General features: G+C 47.6%; 2 pseudogenes; one reads left to right on the top strand and one right to left on the bottom strand.

Annotated features, from left to right (window-relative positions):
- Window positions 1-3,179: 3,179 nt before the first annotated feature.
- LOC131478314 (PRAME family member 8-like) lies at window positions 3,180-6,016 on the bottom strand (annotated as a pseudogene).
- Window positions 6,017-14,054: 8,038 nt separating this feature from the next.
- On the top strand, window positions 14,055-14,636 carry LOC131478312 (thioredoxin reductase-like selenoprotein T; annotated as a pseudogene).
- The last annotated feature ends 537 nt before the right edge of the window (window positions 14,637-15,173 follow it).

Here is a 15,173-nt window from a genome sequence, read left to right as displayed (position 1 = left end):
TGTAGAAACAATTGATAGATTCCATAGACAGGCTTATGGAAACTATGTTAGCTCCTCCCTTATCCTATGTGACCCTCAGTCTATAAAAGCCTGATGCCACTAATAAACTTTGGCTATTGACCACTGTCAGTAGTGTGTTATTATGGGCTTCATCTCTTTCTGTCTCTTCATGGGATTCTGCCTTCCAAATAAATACATCTTTCTCTTTTTTAAAGATTTCATTTATTTATTTTATTGGAAAGACAGATTTAGAGAGAGAGAGAGAGAGAGAGAGAGAGAGAGAGAGAGAAAGGTTTACAGAGAGGATCAAATTCCTGGACCTCTGTGTGCCTCATCCTGATTGTGATGTGGGTTTCTTCAGAAGAAGCTGATTGGATGAGACACAGAAGGAGTTAGGGGTGGACTGGAAAGCAAAGACTCTCAGCCCACACCATGGACTGGGTTTTACACTTGAATTACACATCAGAGAGGAACAGGGAGAAAACGCTGCGACCCCTGCCTTCACACTGCACCTGTTCCATTTGGGGCTGACTCTTGCTCAGCCCTGCAGGCAGATGTGTGAATCCTAGAGGAGGTCTGCATGCAGCTTGAGGTTTCTACAAATAGGTCCCTGCCTGGAGGAGTCTTCCCTGAGGAGACAGGGAGGATTATTCTTAGGAAGGTCTTAGAGGCTCTGCTCCTGTAAAGCTGCATCTCCAAACCCAGCCAGCCCAGGACAGAGGGAGCATCACTCCTCATTGGTAGCTGATGTCTGGCCCGTCTGCACCCTCCCCTCTTCCTGCCGCTGATAACTAACCATTTCTCTTATAAGGCAGAGACAAGATGCTTTCTTAGACGACTAGTCTTGCTGGCACTATGAATAAATACACTTGTTTTCTCCAGTGGCTATAATGCCTCACTCTCAAGGTACTGGCCTTCTCAAGCACTCAGAGTTAATGAACTGGTCAGGAGCAAGCTACTCATGCTGAGTCCAGCTGGGTTCTAGCAAATGCTGGAACTTTCTTTTGTTCTGAGGCCTTTCCTTTAAGCTCCCTGAAACAGTGATCCTCCCCTAGTCCCACTCTGTTGCTTCCTTGTTGAGACAAACGTCCCTGTATCTGGGGTCGTTGGAGCCACCATGAAGCCTCTGCCTGTGATGCTGGCATCCCACACCTGGCCCAGCTCCCTGACACTGCATCTGGGAAAGCAGCACAAGATGGCCCAAGCACTTGGGTCCCTGAACCCACATGAGACCTGGATGGAGTTCTGGGCTCCTGCTTTCAGCCGGGCTCAGCCTTGGTCTGTGAGACCATCTGCAAAGTGAACAAGCAGGTGGAGGATCCCTCTCTCTCTGTCTGCTTTCTCTGTGACTCTGAAATGTGGGCTCCATGGACCATGTGACACCCCAGTGAGGAGGAGGAGTGCCACAAAGAGCTCCTACCCCTCCCTTTGGGTCACCACTTCAGGTAGATTACTGGTTCCTGACATGCTGAGGTGTCCGGGCTGGTAAAGTAGTAGAGTTTGCACGACTTTCTCTGAACGGTGAACTCGCTCTTTAAATGCTTAGCTCATATTATTTGAGATGAAATCCTCTTTTATGACTACTTTTGTTTTGTGGATGACTTATCTAGAACCAAACCGCATTCTATCTCTTGCGTTTTCAGTTTCAAGTATCAACCAGGGTGGGAACTCTATTCCCCAGGTCTCAGGAAAGTCCAGTGTGGTAAATGGTGTGACTACAGCTAAAGCATAATCAAGGGAAAGAAAAGCACATTATTTTATTGTACCACACTTTTTCCTCCATATTATAGAGAATCAATGAACAATATCCCAATAATTGGTTGATACAGTATGACAACACCCAAAATCAGAGCTTTTCTGAAAAGATTTGTTAAGATGAATCCACCAGGTGTCAGCATTTATGCTGTTACACTGGGCTGAACAAAGGCAGAGTTGGTGCCACCTCCCAGCACGAGAACCCAAAGGAAAACCAGAAAAAAACAGTCACCAGGGAGGGGCTGGGCAGTGGGATGCAAGACTTCAGTCACCACATCCATCACCATCCCTTTTCTTCGAAGATATATATGTCTTTATTTGTAAGGGAGAGTGACAGAAGGAAAGGCAAAGGGAGAGACAGAAAGAGAGATCTTCCATGTGCTGCCTCACTCTTCAAATGACAAGACAGCCAGGGAAAGACCAGGGGAAGCCTGACACCCAGAACTCTGCCTGCATCTTGGGCATTCTCAGTGGTTTCACAGGCACATCAAATTGTAGTAAATATTGCAGAGAGCTAATGTTCTCAAACACCCAAAAAACTGCGGGGGGAGCTGCTGTAGAACCCAGACCAGGTCTGCTGGCCTAAAGCCTAGTGAGCCTCCTACCTTGGCAGGGAAAAGCCTTGTTTCTTGCATGTTGTGGAACAAGGAGCCAGGCAACCAGGGCTGGCTGCATTCCTGAGCTGCCCAGGAGACTGATGACTGGCAGTAACAAGGCAGAGAGGAGAAGTGCAGGGTGGGCACCTGTGGGGGCCTCCGCTCCTTCACAGACCCTCCTTTGTCACACAGGGGCCAGTGTTTCCTTTGGAGCAGTACAGCTGCACCCAGGTGGCCTGGGTCTGAGGCTGAGTGAGGCCTGCCTTGTTTGATCTGGTCAAAGGAAGGCCAGCCCTTAGGCGCCAGCTGTGTTCATGGACCTCAGGGTCTCCTGGCCTGGGCTCACTCCCTTTGCACTGGCACTGCATCAAAGACAGGCATATCTGAGCATGTTTTGCCACTGAAGACTCCCAGCTGGGATCATCCTGGAGGTTGACCAGATACACAATTTGAGATTGGCATTACGATGCTTCATTTGTTGGCAATGAGGACAATGCAATGTTGAGAACAGCACATGGAATGCAATAGATAGCCTACTTCACATTAAAACACATGAACAACCTGGGCTCTGGCCAGATTATCTCGTTATGTATTTTCCTGCAACTCATGCCATGAAACAAAACTCCTGGGCCTAGCAAGCCCTGCTTCCCAGACTGCTTTGCCCCTTCCCACTGCAGCCCATCTGAAACACCCCATTACAGGTTCTCACTATAAGTTTCCAGAAGAAATTAGTCCAGTAGGTAGCACTCATACAAATTAAGGTGTTACTGGCCAACCACAACCTGAAGTGGAGAATTCCCACAGGGGTCTGTGCTAAACACAACATTCTTAGGCTAATTCTTTTGAGGATGCTACCAGCTGTCTACAGAGATGGAAACACCTCCCAAGGTGTGTGATGCCCTGGGTGTCATAACTCTCCAGGGGAGCTGGGTATTGCTCCACTCTCAGAGCACTGAGGTTGCCTGTGTGCTCCACCAGCTCCTGAAACATGGCCATAGAAATTCTGTTCCTGAAAAAAACTTAAGATGGTGAGCTGGTAGCACTGGCTCAGGGCAGGAAGGATGGCATTGAGATGGGAGTTGTTGATCTCATAATCCATCAAGTCCAGGGTCATGAGTGTGGCTGCCACTCTCTCCAGCAGACCTCGGAGGGGCTCTGGGCTGATGTGGGTCAGTTTGACACCACTCAGGTGCAGATGTTTGAGTTCGCTGAGGCTTGGGCACTGGGACAGATAGTGTACATCTGCTTCAGAGAGGTGGCAGTCATTACAGAGTCTCCAGGGGGCTCTTCAGGCACCTGAGAAGACACCAAGAATGAGTCCTGCAGCATGACACCAAGGTGGGAGACATCTGTTTGGACCAAAACCAAAGCCCCAGATCCCACTCAGCCCAACCTCACCAATACCCAGTGTGCTCCAGCCCTAGCTGAGACCCTTCTTTTTTTTTTTTTAAAGATTTATTCATTTTATTACAGCCAGATATACACAGAGGAGAGACAGAGAGGAAGATCTTCCATCCAATGATTCACTCCCCAAGTGAGCCGCAACGGGCCAATGCGCGCCGATCCAAAGCCGGGAACCCGGAACCTCTTCCGGGTCTCCCACGCGGGTGCAGTGTCCCAATGCATTGGGCCGTCCTCGACTGCTCTCCCAGGCCACAAGCAGGGAGCTGGATGGGAAGTGGAGCTGCCGGGATTAGAACCGGCGCCCATATGGGATCCCGGGGCTTTCAAGGCGAGGACTCCAGCCGCTAGGCCACGCCGCCGGGCCCTTCTTTAGAGTTAATCACTCTCAGGCTGAGGCCTCCCACTGAAACTGGAGTGACTGGGTCAAGTTCGCAAAACCTCTCAAGGTACCTTTCCTCATCTGTCCAGCAGAGTGCTACCTGTCTGGACTATGAGTGCCCAGGGGGAGACATGGATAAAGCTCAGACCCTGGACAGGTGCAGCATCAGCCCTGTGGGTTCCCTCCCAGGAGGCCTCACTCACAGTCCAGGACCCTAGAACCACCTGTCACCTTTCACATGCATTTCTCACAGGTCACACACCTCCCTGGGGCTCCAGGCACCAGACACAGGCTTACCCTGTCCATACAGGTGACTGGACAGCTGACATTTTAAGGTGCCTTATTCACTGACCTACGTTTTCAGACACACTTCTTGAAGAATTGCCAAACTCACCCCTATATCAGAACCTGCTCCCTCCCCCAGGCTGTTAGTTTCCTGTCACTGAGCCCTCTACCGCAGTACTCATGCTCAGGATGAAGTAGAAAGCCTTGCGTGTGGGTCACTGGCATATGGCTGGTGGCTGCCCCATGCTCAAAGCCCACTCTGTCCTTTCAAGCAGCTTGCCTCTGTCTCACCTGAGCACCTCATCCACGTTGTCCTTCAGGAAGTCGACAGAGTCCATGTAAAGGCTGCGGAGGTGGGGCATCTTGGCTAACTTGGAGCTGAAATGTGAGTTGAACTGCACCTTGTCCACTGGGGTGATGGGGGTCAGGAACCAGATTTGTGAGAGATACAACTTGTGAAGTCTACTCATCCAGCTCAGACAGGGTGCAAACTTGGCAAGGATAGGGAGTCACCAGTCAGAGTTCACTTGCACCTCTTGGATGCAGCCAAGCTCCAGACTGTCCAGAAATTTGCTCATGCTGCTGATGAGATTCGCCGAGATCTTCAGCTTGTGACAGCACAGGTGCACCAGGCTGGCTCTCTCCTTCACCCACTGAAGCAAGTGGGTGAGGAACTCATCATGGGCGTTGACACCGGCAAGGTAGACGTTGACTATGACCTTTGAGGCTGTCTTGGGTCCCTTGTGTTCCACTGGCTGTCTCCTCACCTTGAGTTCAGGAGAGCAGGTATCATTCATGCTCTCAGCCCACACTTTCTAGAAATTCAGACCAGCATCCGTAAATCCAGCATGTGCAGCTTCCCTCTCCTGGGGGTAAAACAGAGAAGACTCAGCAAGTAGGCAGAGGGCACTTCTGAGCTGGGGAGCCCATACCTCACACCCTGCTGCTGGCTTTCTTCCCCTTTATTATTTGATTGATTTAATTGTTTATTTTGCCTTGATATATTTCTTGATGCTAAAAGAGCTGATTGGAGGAGGGCTGAGAGCCCTGAGTCTGCAGAGAGGCAATTAGCCATCCCTTACTCTCTATATCTGTCTTTCATTCATCTCCATTTCTGTTGAACTCCTGCCTGGTCTCCGTGGGAACAGGCAGGTAAGTACCCCCTCTGTCACCTCAGAAAGCCCTTTCCCAAGGGCACTCATGGGTCCTGACCTCTCTTACCTGACTCCCTTGCTATCCAAAGAAAAATCTGGAACTTTCTTGACACTCCACCCTACTTGAATGCATCACTTTATTCCCTGGACCTCTGTGTCAGTTTCCTGGAGTTAGACTTCTGGTTGTACTTCCCATCCAACACAACGTTCAGGATGTCCACTTGTGGCCACTTCATGAAGGCACCCAATGGGAGTAAGTCAAAGGGCCAGACCCTCACCATGGCCTTCAGGATGCTCAGGAGCCTCCTGTTGAAGGCTTCCAGGAATAGTGCAGGGAACATCTCTCCGGGAAAATGGTCCAGACTAAGGATAGCCAAGGCCTCATGACCCAGCAGGCTTTTCTGCGCCAAGCGCAGGAGTCTTGGGGGGAACATACTGCTCATTCTGTTGAGGGCTCAATGACAACCCTAGGGAAACATCTGGGGAGAAAAGACCTTTCAGAAGAGCTGTAAGCAAGCCCTGAGTCACCCATTCAAGGATCCCATCTCAGGTTGCCGCCACAGATGTGCAGGTCTTCTAAGTCACCCCAATTCTCCTCTGTGCCTCTTGACCACACTTCACACGTCAGCCTCACATGACACTCCAACAGTCCTTAGACCCTGAGGTGGCTGTAAGGGGGCCAGTGGCCCATCTGTACCGACCACTGTGACACCAAGGTGAGGACCAGTGAGGCAGCCTACAAATGCCCTCAGCCTAGAAGGAACTAGTCTAACCCTTATTCAAGGCCCTAAAGCAACAGAATCGGACATGCCAGGTGGCCCACACTGCCAATCCACTCAGGCACACTTTTGAAAAGGCAGAGTGGCAGAGATGATGAGACAGACTTTCCAGGTACTTGTCTATTCCCCGAATGCCAATTACAGCTGGAACATTGCCAGCCAAAGCGTGGAACAGGACCCACTCCCATCTTGATCAAGTTGGTCGTAGGGCTCCAAGCACTTGGGCCATAAGCTGACTCTCCCAGGTGCCCCAGCGGGAAACTGACCTGGAAATAGACATGGGACTCCATGCAATGCAGTTACCTTGAAATCAAATTTTAAAATCTACTTAAAACTTAACTGAAAAGCAAACAAACAAACAAAAAAAGGTAAGAATCTAGTACCAGGGGTAATATGAAATAAACAGTTTTCTACTCATTACCTGGACGTGTGGAAAACTTGATACAATACCCATAACATGCATGTTATATATGTTTGAGTCAAATTGATTACCAATCTTCCTATGATTTTTATTGAAAAGTAAGAAAGACAGGAGGAGAAACACAGAGGACCATCTTCAGTTTGTTGATTCACCCCAAATGGCTGCAACTTGGAAACAGAGCCGATCTGATGCCAGGTGCCTGAGCTTCTTCCTGGTCTTCCAGGCAGGTCTAGGGTCCCAAGGCTTTTGGCTGTCTTGCACTGCTCTCCCAGCTCATAAGCAGGGAGCAGGATGGGAGGTGGGCCATTAGGATTAGAACTGTCACCTATATGGGATCCTGGAGCCAGCAAAAAGGATTTTAGCCGCTTGGCTACCATGCTGGACTCAATACTAATTTTTAAGGCCTGAAAGGCCAAGGACTATCTTTTCTCCCCATCAGAGCACAGGCAGTGCCTCACGCCGTCTCTTCCATAGACTAGGAGGGAAGTCAATAAGGAAAGGTGTCTACAGCCCAGTGCTGTAGCCTAGTGATGAAAATCCTTCCTTTGCAGGGAGCTGCTCCCACGTGAGTGTCCTACTTCGCATCGGGGTCCTTGCTTGTTGCCTTGGAAAACTGTCAAGGATGGCCTAAAGCCTTGGGATCCTACATCTGCAAGACAGACACGTGTAAACTCCTGGCTCCTGGCTCCTGGGTTTGGATCAGCTTAGCTCTGGATATTGATGTCAACTGAGGAGTGAATCAGCTGGCAGAAGATCTTGCTGTCTCTCTTCTTTCCATATATTCTTTTCTTTGTTTTTTTTTTTTTTTTAAAGATTTATTTTAATTGGGGCCCAGTGGCATGGCTTAGCAGCTAAAGTCCTCTCCTTGAACGTGCCACAATCCCATTTGGGCACCAGTTCTAATCCCGGCAGCTCCACTTCACATCCAGCTCCCTGCTTGTGGTCTGGGAAAGCAGTTGAGGATGGCCCAATGCTTTGGGATCCTGTGCCCTTGTGGGAGACCAGGAGGAGGTTCCTGGTTCCTGGCTCCTGGCTTCGGATGGACACAGCACCTGCCGCTGCAGCCACTTGGGCAGTGAATCATCGGATGGAAGATCTTCCTGTCTCTCCTCCTCTCTGTACATTCTGCCTTTCCAATAAAATAAATAAATCTTATATAAAAAAGGAAGGGTGTCTAAAAAATAGGAAGACCTTAAATTAGCCTAATAGTACTCCAAGAATAAGTCAAACACAAAAATGCTATAACAAGTAATTAAAAGACTTTACCTAAAGAAGTGTTTCAGTAACTGAATTCTGTAAAGTTGCAGAATATGTGTGAACTACATAGGACCCAGCCACTAACGTGGGAGGCTTGAATTCAGTTCTATTCCAACTGTTCAGGTAGTTAATTGGTAGTAAATGGCTGAATATTTGACTGTTCTCTCTGATTTCAAATGAAACAATTAAAAATGACAATAACAATAACAGTTACCTTGTGTCCTAATCCCTGCCTTGCAAACAGCAGGATTTCATAAGGGCGCTGCTTTGTATCCCCACTGCTCCCTTTCCCCTCAGCTCCTTCCTGTGGCCTGGGAAAGCAGTAGAAGATGGCCCATGACCTTGGGACCCTGAACCTGCGTGAGAGACCCAGAGGAAGCTCTTGGCTCCTGGCTTCAGATCGGCTAGCTCTGGCAATTGTGGCTGATGGTTAACCTGCGCACTGGAGGTAAGGGGTTGGATCTGCTTAAACCTGGAATACCTCCCAGGCTTCAGCCCAGAATGGGAGGGGACATAGAAGCCAGTTAATTTACTAAGCTGGTAAGATTCTAGCTGACCAATGATACACCTCAATGGACATTCTGAGACCATCCAGGCCTGCTGAGGTCTTGGCCACACCTTCAGGTGGGCGGCACCAGCATTGCCCACCCATTTTCTAATTAAGAGACCACCAATGAGGCACATCTTACCTGTAGGTTCCCTGCCCAACAAGGAGGGGTCAGGGAAGGCTTAAAATCCCAAGACCCTTCCTCAAACCTTTGGTGTCTCTCTCTCTTTCTCCCTCCTCTTTCGAGAGGCACCCCACCTCCTGGTTTTCTCTCTGGAGGTGCTTCCCCTTCCCTCTCCCTTCTCTGCTCACCTGGGCCCTTCATAAATAAACTTTTTTGTTTGCAACAGATTCCCAGCTTTTTACTTCTATACTAAGCTGAGGAAAGAACCCACCAGGCATGTCTGGTAACATTCCTTCCTTAACAATGGCATAGACCAGCCCTGTGGAGCCCACGAGTCTACAGGAGTATAAAACTCCTTAACACGTATTTCAACCACCCTTTCAATTCCCTCTTCTTCCCTCCACTCTGCGCGAATGGTGTCTAGAAACGGATTTATCAATAAAGCTTAGGTTACAACTATGGAAAACTTCCTGATATTATTCACCAATGGATAGGCAGTCGGTTGTAATCATCTAACAGGGACAACATGCAGAATGAACTAGTGATTCTTTCTGTGTCTTCTTCTCTCTGTATATCTGCCTTTCCAATATACACAAATTTTAAAACTTAAAGAAAAAGGTAATCTAATGCTGCAAGACCTCAATTTAAGACGAGATATGCTAATCCATGAAGAAACCATTTAAGGCAAGGCGTTAGGCAGTGATTCCTGGATGAGATCACAACAATGCTGACAACAAAAGCAAAAATAGACAATGGGACTAGAGAAAGCTGGGAAACGTCACTCAAGGAACTGGAGTGAAGATCATATAAGAAGAAAGCATTTGCAAACTAAAGAGTTACTATCCACTATATAATCCTGTGACACCCAACAATACAACCAAATAATCCGATTGAAATATGGCCGGAGCACAGATTCCCTTGCAACACCCTCATCTCATTTGGGGAGTGAACCAGCAAGGACACAAGTATCTCTGTCCCTGTAACTGCCTTTCAAATGAATAGATCTTTAAAGAAAAAGAAAGAAAAAGAAAGGAGGAAATCATAAGGGAGTGCTATTTGGTGATAAAGAATGAAATCTTGCCATTTGTTTTTTAAGATTTATTTCATTTTTATTGGGAAGGCTGATACACATAGAGAAGAGAAAGAGAGCAAGATCTTCCTTGCGAAGATTCACTGCCCAAGTGAGCGCAATGGCTGGTGCTGCGCTGATCCAAAGCCAGGAGCCAAGATCCAGGAATCTCCTCCAGGTCTCCCACATGGGTGCAGGAACCCACGGCTTTGGGCTGTCAACTGCTTTCCCAGGCCACAAGGAGGGAGCTGGATGGGAAGTGGTGCAGCTAGATTTAGAACTGGTGCCCATATGGGATCGTGGCACATTCAGGGCAAGGACTTTCGCCACTAGGCCATGCTATTGGGCCCAAATCTTGCCATTTATAACACAATGGAGACAACTAAGATATGAACTTGAAAAGTAAAATGAGCCAGACACAGAAATCAGCTGTTGTGATTCAGGGAGGTCAGTCCAGGTATGGGAGAGCAATGATTAGAGGCTGGTAGGGGTGAGGGAGGAGGCTCCTTAGCAAGTGCTAAAAGTGAGAGGAGGGAAGGAGTCACAGTGCCCCAGAGCATGATGGGAGCCTCAAGTTCAGGGTGAGGGACTCTGTACTTAAGCACAACAAGAGTTCAAGGGCTCCAAGCACAGAGAAGTGCTTATCACCCTGACCAGGCCAGGCCCTCCTGTTCACATGTGCACAATGCTCCACACTGCAAGTCTACAAATGTGCCCATTTGCAATGGCTTAATCAAAGATTCTCTGTAAAATTTTAAAAATACAAGTCCCAGCGCAGTAATTTGCTGGATAAATTCCTCATCTTATACACACCAGGAACCCATATAGACACTTGTTCTCATTTAAGCGACCCACACCCAATTGTTCTCCTAAATTGTGGCCTTGGAGGAGAGTCAAGAACAACCCAAAGCCTTTTAACTCTGCACTCACGCAGGAGACCAGAAAGATGCTCCTGGTTCCTGGCTTCATATATGCACAGCTCAAGCCTTTTCAGCCACTTGGGGATTAAATCTCATTCTCTCAGTATATCTACTTTTTAATAAAAATAAATCTTTACCTAAAAGTTATGTGAAAAATGCAGGCCAAATTTTTCCAGCAGCAGGATGGGCTGCCATCTCCAACACCAGCAAGTCCTCTGATCCACCTGCTGTCAGGTCCTAGCTGTTCCACTTTCCAGCAAGTTCCCTGCTAGTGTGTCTGGGAAAGCAGAAGAACATTGCCCAAATGCTTGGGTGCCTGCTGTACCCACATGGAAAGAAGACTGAGACACAATTCCTGGGCTGCAGGCTTCAGCCTGGCATGCCACACTTGTTGTAGCCATGTGGGGAGTGAACCAGCACATGGAAAGATTTCTCTGTCTCTCTCTCTCTCACTCAGCCTTTCACATACATGAACAGATTATTAAAGAATTTCAAAAGCAGAACACATCCTATCTCAGGCAACTTATCTAAGGCCTAAGATGTTCAACTCTACGATTGCCCTCCTATAAGGCCCTCCAACAGGGAACACCTTACCATCTGTCTTGAGAGAGTGAGTTTCCCCAATGACCACCGAAGATGAGGCTTGATGCAAAAGCAAGAGGCTTTATTCGATCACCAGCGCGCTGGGGCAGGGGCCAGTTCCTCACGCAGGAGGTAGGCATCGACCCCGAGTCATGGTATAGCATCCTTTTTAAAGGCTAAACCAAGGCTAAAATCATACAACCATAAAACCATAACCATGAACAGGGAAGGGAAACCATAAACATAAACAGGCAAGGGGAACCCTAAATATAAACAGGGAGGGGGAACCCTAAACATAAACAGGGAGGGGAAACCATAAACATAAACAGGGAAGGAACCCTAAACATCACTGTCCTTCACTGTCCTTTTCCGCATGCAAAATACAGAAAGCAAAAAGCAAATTAAATCCTTCTGTCATTTCAATCCTAAATGTTCCTTCTGTCATTTCAATCCTAAATGTTCCCTTTCACTCCCAGCCCCAACACTCCCAACCACGTGCTGAAATCCGCGAGAATCTTGGGAGAATGTTTCAAAGAGACCTGTAGCATTAAGGTCAAATGAAACAAAGGGAGAAATGGCTCTTATCTTCTGGTGCTGTGTTCCCCATGGAGATGAAGCCTGGGCCTCTGGGGAGCCCTGTGGAGGCCGGTGACTTCCTGCTCTGGGCGAAGCTGGGAGGCACACCCTGAGCTCTGGTAGGAGCAGGCACAGGTGTTGGGACCCTTGGCTGTGAGTAGGACCTTTCACCAGGTGGGGGATTCCATTGGGTCTGATAATCTCCTTGCCACCCTCCTTGCTGCCACACCCATTGCTGCCTCCAATCACTAGGTGACTCTTCAGGCCTCCTGACCCACCCAGTTGCTCCTGATTGACCTTGACTCTGTCTGCATTGATACTATCTAGTATGCTACCTGAGGGAAATGCAGCTGATAGGATTCACCTTTGCAATTTTTGTTTGTGTGTTTTTTAGATTTATTTATTTTGTCACTGGACTAGTTGGCCTTGTGGCTAATGTCCTTGCCATGAATGAGCCTGGATCCCATGTGGGCGTCAGTTCTAATCCTAACAGCCCTACTTCCCATTCAGCTCCCTGTCTGTGGCTTAGGAAAGCAGTTGAGGACAGCCCAAAGCCTTGAGACCCTGCCCCTAGTCGGAGACCTTGAGAAAATTCCTGGCTCCTGGCTTCGTAGAAGTGCAGCACTGACTGTTGCTGGCACTTGAGGAGTGAATCGTCGGACAGTAGATCTTCCACTCTGTCTCCCCTCCTCTATATATATCTTAATTTGTAATAGAAATAAATAAATGTTAAAAGATTTATAGGGTTTTTTTTTCAAAGTTCAGATATACAGGAAGGAAAAGAGAGAGAGACACACAGAATTTCCATGTGATGATTCACTCTGTGACAGGCAGAGCTGAGCCCATACGAAGCCAGGAGCCAGCAATTCTGTGGAGTGTCATGTCGGTGCAGGGTCTCAAGGCTTTGGGCCATCCCTGACTGCCCTTCCTGGCTACAAGCAGGGAGCTTGATGGGAAGCATGAGGATTCAATCTGGTACCCTTATGGATCGTGGTGCATTCAAGGAGAGGACTTTAGCTTCTAGGCTACCACGCTGGGCTCTGTATGTAGGTTTTATTCTCTAAAATTCACATGCATGTGGGCTCTCTCCTAAACTCACATATTATATCTGCTGAATTTCTTTCTTCCTTGCACTCTGAACTAAGACACATTGATCAAATGGATCTCAGGGCCAAAGCAACAAGTTGACGGCAGATTGATGTAATTAAAAGCTACTGTGCAGAGTGGGGTGGGGGGCTTGGCGCCATGGCCCAGCAGCTAAAGTCCTTGTCTTGAATGCACTGGGATTCCACATGGGCATCGGTTCTAATCCCAGTGTCCCCACTTCCCATCCAGCTTCCTGCCTGTGGGCTGAGAAGGCAGTCGAGGACAGCCCAAAGCCTTGGGACCCTGCACCCAAGTGAGAGACCCGGAAGAGCTCCTTGCTCCTGGCTTTGAATCAGCTCAGCTCTAGTCATTGCCGCCGCTTGGCGAATGAACCATCAGATTGAAGATCTTCCCCTGTGTCTCTCCTCCTATCTGTGTATCTGCCTTTCCAATACAAATAACTTAGGAGAAAAAGATGGCAGAATATCATCCCCTCAAATGAAAAGCCACTACAAAATCAACAAGAAGGAAACCAACAAGCTTCTGAGTGACCAATGTGTTAGAAAATGCAAGTTCTAAATCAAATCCATTAACTACCTGATTGACATCTCCATTTTAGTTTATACATAACCAACTGCTGTAAACCTGAAAAAGCAGACAGAGTCAAGGTCCAATCAGGATTAACTGTGTGAGTCAGGAGGCCTGAAGAGTCACCTAGTGATTGGAGGTAACAATGGGTATGGCAGTGGAGAGGGGCCACGATGAGATTATAAGGCCCAGTGGAAATCCCTGCCTGGGGAAAGGTGCTACTCACAACCAACAGTCCCAGCACCTGTGCCTGCTCCTTCCAGAGCTCAGGGTGACCCCCCAGCTTTGCCCAGGAACCAGGAGCATCTTCCAGGTCTCCTGCATGTGTGCAGGGTTCCAAGGCTTTGGGTTGTCCTTGACTCTCCTCCAAGGCCACAATTTGGGATCACAATTGGAAGTTGGCTACTGGGATTAGGGCTGGTGTCCATTTGGGTTCCTGGTTAGTTCAAGGTGAGGAATTTAGCCGCCAGGCTACTGCACCTATCTCTGTATCTTTAAAATGAGGGCCAACATAGAGGCTGGCTCAGTGAAGATGAGGCTTCTGCTGCTCTTCATGGTGGTGGCATTGGCAGTGTCCTGGAGCAAGGCTTCTTCCAACCTGGGCAGTGTGGCCATGAAGATGTTAAAGATGCAGAACGTTACGGGGCCTTTGCCCATGTTCCAGATCTGTGTTTCCTAAGGGTATTGACAGGTGTCTGAGGAGTCCATGCAGGTTATTAGCCAATGGTACCCAGACATCTGAATTGACGGAGAGAATTGCCTCCCTCAACCAATATAGAGACACATAGCATCTTTCCTGTCAGTCTTCAAACTAGTCTTAATAGGCCTGATCATCATTGGCAAGGATCCTTTTGCTTTCTTTGGCGTGCAAGCTCCTAGCATCTGGCAGTGGGGCCAGGGAAAGAAGGTCTATGCGTGTATGATGGTTTTCTTCTTGAGCAACATGATTGAGTAGCAGTATATGTCAGTAGGTATATTTGAAATAACTTTAAATGGTGTGTCTGTATGGTCTCAACTGGAATCTGGTCACCTTCCTTCCATGCAATAACTTGTTTAAATTCTCAACAATGAAATGAAGCTCAATGTGAACATGGATTCAATACTGCACCGTTGATCATTGCCCCACTGAACAGCACTGAAAACTCTTGCATTAAGGAATTTTGCAAAAGCAGCATGACTGACACTATGAAAGCCTGCACTGAAGACAGAAAGCTGTTAGTACAGACAAGATACTCTTTTTGCAGACTCATTATACCTGTTAGGAACCCTCAACACAAGTGAGTTTTTTAGTGCTAGCACAGTTTTGAATTCTGCACATTTCATGGAGTGCAATCGTACTGTATGGTTTTCTCCCCTCCTAAATTCATCTAGTTAATAGAGTTGTTTTCTTTTTAATGTAGACATTGCTTATGACTTCCTTAGTCTTATTTGAAAAAGAAAATTAGGTTAAATTTGACTTATTTTTAAAGATACCTGTTGTATCAGTTGTGCTTTTGTATGAATTTTTTTATGGTTTGAAAAAAATCAGCCTGTCTGGGAATGTAATTGAAGTTCCCAAGTAGTAGACATCTCTAATTTGGCCATTCAAATTTATGTAGTTTACAAAATACTGCAATTTGTGAACAGTGCTTATTATACAAAGCTATAGGGG

The sequence above is a fragment of the Ochotona princeps genome, chromosome 2 (assembly GCF_030435755.1).
Source record: "Ochotona princeps isolate mOchPri1 chromosome 2, mOchPri1.hap1, whole genome shotgun sequence".
Taxonomy (NCBI): Eukaryota; Metazoa; Chordata; class Mammalia; order Lagomorpha; family Ochotonidae; genus Ochotona; species Ochotona princeps.
The sequence above is the reverse complement of the archived record's forward strand: the minus strand, read 5'-3'. Positions and strand labels throughout refer to the sequence as shown.